The sequence below is a fragment of the Canis lupus genome, chromosome 28, assembly GCF_048164855.1.
Source record: "Canis lupus baileyi chromosome 28, mCanLup2.hap1, whole genome shotgun sequence".
NCBI classification, from domain to species: Eukaryota; Metazoa; Chordata; class Mammalia; order Carnivora; family Canidae; genus Canis; species Canis lupus.
The window spans coordinates 4,143,109-4,150,869 of record NC_132865.1 but is presented as its reverse complement, the minus strand read 5'-3'; the positions used below and the strand labels follow the sequence as shown (position 1 = coordinate 4,150,869).

The 7,761-nt window shown below is 40.2% G+C and overlaps 1 long non-coding RNA gene across 1 annotated transcript; it reads right to left on the bottom strand.

The window, feature by feature from the left end:
- Positions 1 to 870: 870 nt before the first annotated feature.
- Positions 871 to 7,261, bottom strand: LOC140619929 (uncharacterized). Its single transcript, XR_012019692.1, has 3 exons — positions 6,908 to 7,261; positions 5,093 to 5,243; positions 871 to 1,139 (listed from the first exon to the last, which is right to left on the bottom strand). It is a non-coding gene; the product is annotated as an uncharacterized lncRNA (long non-coding RNA).
- Positions 7,262 to 7,761: the final 500 nt, after the last annotated feature.

Below are 7,761 nucleotides of genomic sequence, written 5' to 3'. Positions count from 1 at the left end.
TGGGATTGTACAACGGTTATGCTCATTTTAGAGATGGAGAAATTTGGCATTGGCCAGGCTGATTTTCTCAAGGACACACTGCTATTGTCACTGAGTAGAAGAGCCAGGATTTTACCACAGGCATTTGGATATGAGAGATGGTGTTTTCATCTATTATGTTATTTGTGGAAGGTTGCAGTTTGCAAAAATGGTCAGGGTAGTATTTCTGTTCCAAACCCCTCTTCTAGAACCTTGAACTCCATCACCAGGAGATGGAGCCTATTTTCCCCTCCTCTTGAAACTGTGTGAGCATTATGACTGCCATGGCAAGTAGCAATGCAGGGGAAGGGATGTGACGTGTCTTTCGGGGGCTAAGTCAGGAAGGGCACTACAGCACCCACGTGGCTTGCTCATGTTCATCATTGGCATTCAGCTACTGTAGGACCCAGAGTGATGGCTCCTCAAAAATGTCCGTGCCCTAGTCCCTAGAACCTGTGAATACGGTACTCTGCATAGCAAAAGGGGCTTGGTACATGTGATTAAATAAAAAGTTTGCAGATGAGACTATCTCAGATGTAATCGCAATGTTCCTTAAAAGTAGAAGGGACAGAAAGTTCAGAATCAGAAGGAGCAGTGATGATAGAATGATCATGGAGAGGCAGAAGCATGTTAATTAGGGGAAGAAAGCCACAGAGAGAGGCAAGGTCGCCGGTTTTGAAGGTGAAGGAAGGGGGTCAGGAGCACATGGATATAGGCAGTCTCTACAAATGGGAAAAGGAAATGGATTCGCCCTTAGAGTGTCTGGAGAGACATGCCACCCTGAAACACCTTGATTTTAGTCCAGTGAGTTCTCTATTGGACCTTTGGCTTATAGAACTACAAGACAATACATTTGTGTTGTGTTAACCACCAAGTTTGTTTTAATTTGTTGAAGCAGTGACAGAAAACTTAATACAGCTACCATGCTGTGAGGAAGTCTTTCGACTGACAACCCAAGCTAAGGACTCAGCCAATTAGCCAGCAGCATTCACTAGAGAGTAAGTGAGTGAGTAAGTAAGTCTTCAGAAGATTCCAGCTTCCAGCCTTGGAGATGTCCTGCCACAGCAAGGGGAGCAGACATGAGCTGTCCCTGCCGAGCCCTGCTTACATGTCTGAAGAGACTGTCGAAAACAAAAACAAATGAAAAAAAAACAAATATAAGAAAGTTTGTGTTGCTTTATTCCATGCTTTGCTCAACTAGGGAAACTTTCTGGTCGGGGAGCAATTGTTGATTACGGAGTTTCGGAATTTATATATTCATAAATTACAATAAGCACCAACCCATGCCTAACTGCTGAGGATTTCCTATCTTGTTAAATTATCAGACCCATGTTTGCAAATAAGATTCTAGAAACAGTAAGCATTAAGTAAGGAAGTATGCCGATGGCCACCCTCACCGTTAGAAGAATCACCCGTCTCCAAGACGTGTGGCCTCTATGTTCTCTACCGGGTATAGCACTGCGGCAAGTATCAGAGTCTTTGAAAAACATTCCATTTGGATGATTCCTGAGATTCATATGAATAACCAAGAACCTGGATTCCATGATGCATAGCATGTAGAACACACAGAAAATCGTGGAGGACCATCTACCAAATATAGGTACCTATCTTAATTCAGATTTTTCCTCTTCTTTTGAAGAAAAGACAATGTCACAGAACTACCATGACTGTGAATTTGGCATTGTTATTTTCAGCCATGCATCTTCTTTGTATTTTTGCTCCTCAGAGAAAATAATATTGTTTTGCATCTTTCCACATCTCACGTATGGTATTACCAACCTGAAACTTAATTTTTGGTCACTATTATATTTTTAAGGTTTATTCATTGATACTCGTAGGTCTAGTTTACTAATTTCTAATGGCATATTCTTTCTGTTGTTAACAGACATTTTTTCTTTTTGTTTTAGCTTTCTACTTTAACCAAAAATGCTATAATCTGTGTTGTTTACACATGTCTCTGGTTACATCTACTAGAGTTCCTGTGCTATGTATTTAGGGATGAAGTTGATGAGGTAAAGGAGATACACGTCTTCAATTTTGCTGGATATTACCAGATTGTTCCCCAAACAATTTTTAATTCCATGACAGTATATGAGAGTTCCACTATTCTATATTCTTGCTCACATCTGCTATTATCAAACATTTTAGATTTTGCCAGACTAAGTCTGGAATTATATCTAATTGTGGTTTCCCCAAATTATGAGGGAAGCTAGGCAACCTTTCAGATGTTTAAAGGACCATTATTTTTCCCTTTTCTGTGAATTACCCCTTATCCTCTGCCTATTTTTCTATTGAGCTTTGTGTGTGTGGTCTCATTTTGTTAAGTATCTTTAACATTTCGGGATAATAATTTGTTTTGTTATATACTCCGCAAAACTCCTCTCCCAGTGTTGTGGCATGTCCATTTACCTTGTTTATGGCGTCTTTTGTTTCTTATTTACTATATCTCAAGGTGATACGTGTATTTTTAAATACTTTCTTCTAAACTTTTTATGTTTTTGTTTGTGTATAGTGGTAGAGGTTAAATTTTATTTTTTTTGACAGAGATCTTTCATTTCTCACCAGCATTTATTTAATAGTCTCGTTATTCTCCACTAACTTTTAATGGCATTTCTATTATATTGTGTATATATATGTATATATATATGAAACTACCGTAGCTTTATGAGTTTGCATACACTATTATCTCTGTCTGGAATGTCCTTTCTGGGTTGATTTGCAAATATTCTACTCATCTGTTGAGTCCTAGCTTACCTATCACCTCCTTTATAAGGTGGCTCTTTCCCTTCTTCCTGCTTCTCTATGTTGATTATGATCTGATTGCAACATGCATCAGACCGTAGATGTTTATGTGGAGACAGTTTTTGCTGCCAGATTTTTAGCTCTTTTGAGGCTAAACACATTGTCCTACTATTTTATACTGCTAAACACCTTGCAGATATTTAATAAGATTAACTAAATGAATACATTAATGAGTGAATCTTCAAAACAGAACAGCTTGAGTGACACTTGGTAAATTTGAATAATTCATCTTCGTATCTCTGGCCTCTCTTTTCCCCTTGTTTTGCTGACTTTGTTGTGTAGAGACTTTAACATAGTTATTATGGATGAAATTTTTCTTTATAAAAATTGCTTATGACCATAATTCGTAGATATATGATCTTATTGGATTCTTCATTTCTATTTTTGTTTGTTTGTTAATAAATGACGTCTGAGGACTAAATCAGTAACCTTACCTACAAGGCAATCTGCTTTATCTAAAAATCCCCAATGCTGTCGTGTTGAGGTGGAGGGCAAGTTTGCTTTGCATTCTAAGCAACTACAGTTTGGTACCTAAAGCTAAAATCCACAAAGCATACTAAAGACTATGAACTCATTCAGTTTTACTCCATTATGTTTAGATACTCTCTAGTTCCCTATAAGATATATAGGAGACTCCATAAATGGTTATTGAATGTTTGCACGATAATAAACATATGTGTCTTCACGTGTTCTACTTGTGAGATTTTATAAGATCTAGGACCCTCACAGGTAATAAGGAGCATAACTATTTCCTGTATGTTATTTCCATCAAAGTACACATCTCCACTCCAGTGAAGCAGGCCAGACATCATCATTGTCAGTGTGACCCAGAAGTTACCATAGTCATTTGCTTCTGGTATTATTTGAAAGTAAATTTAGTCTACCTATTGTAGATAACGTTTTCTTTTAAAGATTTTATTTATTTATTTATTTATTTATTTATTTATTTATTTATTCATTCATTCATTCATTCATTCATTCATTCATTCCTGAGAGACACACAGAGAGAGGCAGAGACACAGGCAGAGGGAGAGCAGGCTCCCTGCAGGGAGCCCGACGTGGGATTCCATCCCAGGGCCCGGGGATCACGCCCTGGGCCCAAGGCAGACGCTCAACCACTGAGCCACCCAGGGGTCCCTGTAGATCATGTTTTCACTTGCGGTAAATACTCAGGTGATTAGCAGTCCTTCTTTATTGCTGTCAAATTTGCTATCGACTAAACTCACAGTAATAAATGCTACCATTGACGTCAACAGTTCAAAAGAGTGAAAAGCACAGTCTTTGCAAGAAAGTATGGTCATCAAAATCTCCTACTCAGCCAGTCACTGCGGCTGCAAGATTTACCTTAACTTGGGAATGTGGAAGTTTGGGTTTCACACGATACAGGTCAACAAAACACACACAGCTCCGCCTGGTTTAGAGTCTGGTTACAGCCAATTCCACACTATTTCTGCACCAAGTTAAGCTGTGTCTCTGATGCCTCTAATTCGCTTAAGGAAAGAGCAACCATTTCCAAGATTTCACTCAAATTATTGTCTTAAGCCATGCTTAACAGCCTGGGCTTTTCTCTAGATCTTTCTTTTCCTTATCTCTAGAAATATCCTTCCATGGTTTGCTTTTTAAGGTGTTCTGCCGACATGATTTCTAAAATCGGTATGTTCATTTCCTGCCCTGGTTTAATCTATTAAACATTTGAGCTTTCTTTCTTACTTTCTTAACTCTTTTCTGGTGGATTTCCTTTTTGAACACTTCTTGCCTCTACTCTCCTACGCCTCCTCCTCACCCCACACACAAAGATTTTCCACTTCCTTTCCCCCTCAGCCATATGGGTTCCCAGTTTTCTCTTCTCCTCTGTTCATGTCCATGTGAAAACACACACACACACACACACACACACACACACACACACCTCACAAACCTATTTTATCTCAAATTAGTGTTGTAAGCCCCAAATTTGCACTTAAATCACTCCTGTCTATAACTTCTGCTGGACTCTTCCTCTCTTTAGAGTTCAGTTTCCTTGTCTGTAAAATGAGATGGTTGGAAGAGTTCTGTTTCAGCATAAACATGACTATGACTCAATCAATCTAACAAAGTCTTCCTCTTTGGTAACCTCAAATGATAATGGCTTATTTACCACCAAATAGGCTACTTTTCACAAACAACGTCTCAAGGAGCACTCTGGCTCTCAGCACATTCAATGCAAAACTGGATCAGAAAGATCAGATTCTGGCATCCTAGCTACATTCAACTTAGCACAACATGAAGCGACCTGGTTGGGAGGACATGGCAAAAGCACAAGAAGCTGCTAAATGGAAACTGGATTAGGGTAGTCACGCAGAAAGATGCAAGCCCAGATGTCTGTGACATCCCAGACGATGGCAACCAAAGGAACTGGGCCAGTTTCAGGGCTTCAGGGAGACCTTGATAGGAAAGAGAAAAAAAGGAATTTAGAAACTTGGTTTAGAACTTGGTAATTTACAGCTAAGTTTAGAACTTAGAAATTTAGAATAGGTTTTTTTTTTTTCTTTAGTAAAATATTTACTCAGAAATTGAGTTTGGAGGTCCAGAGACAAAGTAAAAGGCACTTCCAAAGCCTTCAGTAGACACAGAATCAGAGTTAAAGGTGAGATCCATAAAAGGAAGCATGAGCCCAGAGTCCTTAGTAGTTTTGTACCCCCTTCCCCAAAGGGCATAATTCTGAACACAATGAGCAGAAATAGATGGAATTTATTTTTAGCTAAGGTATCTGTTTGAATGCCTCTTATGAAATTCCTAATTGCATGATGCAAGTACTATGCTGTCCAGGTAATACAAGAAATACAATTATATTTCCTCCATTCTGTTCGGTAGACAGCACAACAGGAGACTGCAAATGGTCTGCTTCAGAAAAGCAGCTCTTTCTGAACAAGGAGAATTCTTGAAAGGAATTGTCTGCTTCCCGAAATGAAAATTGGTAAAGATGATATCTTCCAAAAGTTTGATTTATTGAACATTCTTCTTAATTTTTCAAAGAAATAAATCTTTTTTTGAATCAAGAATATGCATGCTACAAATCCTTCTGGAAGGTGGGTGATTGGATTGAATAACTTTAAAGTTAAAAACAAATTGTATAGCTGAGTAAGGTGGCTGTTATTTCTAGATCCACTTTGCAGAGGTTATGGAGGGTCAGCATGATCTAGTATTTGGAAGGTGGTTGCAGAGGGCAAGAAATGGAACTGGATTTGAACTCAGGCCTCTTGACTTTAAGCCCTATGCCCCTCCTAGTTCATTCCCAGTGACTTTCACCCAGGCTGTGGTGGATTTAAAAGGGTATATTCTTTTAACTTGTATGTACTTAGTAAATTAAATATGAGAATGTAACAGACATAATGAACATCTCAGCAGAATCACTCGATGATCACCGACATCTTCCTTGCACTTACATCTCCCTTCTCCATCCCCAGCCCAACCCTGGGTAACAAGGATTCCCTCCCTCCCTCTCTCCCTCCTTCCTTCCTTCCTTCCTTCCTTCCTTCCTTCCTTCCTTCCTTCCTTCCTTCCTTCTTCCTTCCTTCCTTCCTTCCTTCCTTCCTTCCTTCCATCCTGTCTTCTTTCCTCCCTTCCTTCTTCTCTCTCAGTTAGCTTTTTAAGAGTTTGTATGGACAGTGGTGCTATATACACTAGAGCTCTCTGGCAAAAGGAAGATCCATTCATTGACTTCTTGATTAAATCATTCACTGAGTGTTAAGTGGGTCATCACTCCTTGCAAGTCCTTGTGTGAGGTACGTAACTGGGCATCATACAATGTTTATGCTAATGGATATAGCAGCCTAATCTCTTTTGCTCTGTGTAATTGGAAAAGGTTTCAGATGGTTGAGGTTTGGAGGAAATTAGGAAAATGAATCTTAGTTCAAATAATCAAAAAGTCCTGTATGAAGAAGAAACGGAGCTGATTCTGATTCAGCTCTAAAATATATTCAAGCCCCTAAACACATGTTTTCAAATATCGGTGCAAAACGAATGCCAGAGTCAATGTCAACTGGTACAGTGCGTTATCTCTCCCCATCAGAGTAAATGAATCCAAGATTGCTTCCCTTAGCCTTACCTCTCCTTCTTGTCCGTCCCTCTGCTTGGAGGAAAACGCCTGCTGATGGCACTTCCTGGCACGACAGCAACTCTGATATTCTCAGTGCACTTTGCCTTTTGGAGCTTCCTTAACTCAGTGACCTACCCGTGCTGGCCAGAGCTGCATTAACCAGGTCCCGCCCGCACAGGAGAAATTCCTTTCATTCATCAGCAGATAAGGAGTTTTGACAAGCCTCTCTGGGGAGCAAAAGGGGAAAACATGCACACAAAAGATTGCCCTGTAATACTGGGAAGCACAAAGTGAAGGAGCCAAAGAAAGACCGAAGGAAGCTTTGAGGCAGCCAGGGCAGACAGGGAGTCTGCTATCAGAATTAAATGCGATGCAGTCCAGAGCCCTCTCTCTGTCTCTACCTGCTTCTTCTCAATGTCACTAGCGGCCCACAGTTTGATACAAAACAGATCCCCAGAAGTATGCCAGTAACTCCTCAGGACCACCAGGGCAAAAACAAAAACATTCAGGGCTTGACACTTAGCAGGGCAGCTTGCCAAGCGTATCACATGTGAAAAGAGCTGCTCGGAGAGAATAATCTTGCTCATGTTCACAAGGCCGGGTGTTAAGTCTCTGAGAACCCAGGCCATTTTCCATCCAGGGCAGCCTACGGGGGCTGGGAAAAGCACTTTGCTATGAACAGCCAGAAAGGGCAACTATGCGTTTTGTGGAAGGAGAGCTGAAGGAGAGCATGGAAGGTCAGTTGTGGGAGAATGGAGAAAATTAGTCTACCTTTTGCCTTGAGTCCCAAGACACTGAAGTGACCCTGCCTTGCAAGTATATATTCCACACACACTCTTTACGTAAATCTTTTCTGCAAACCT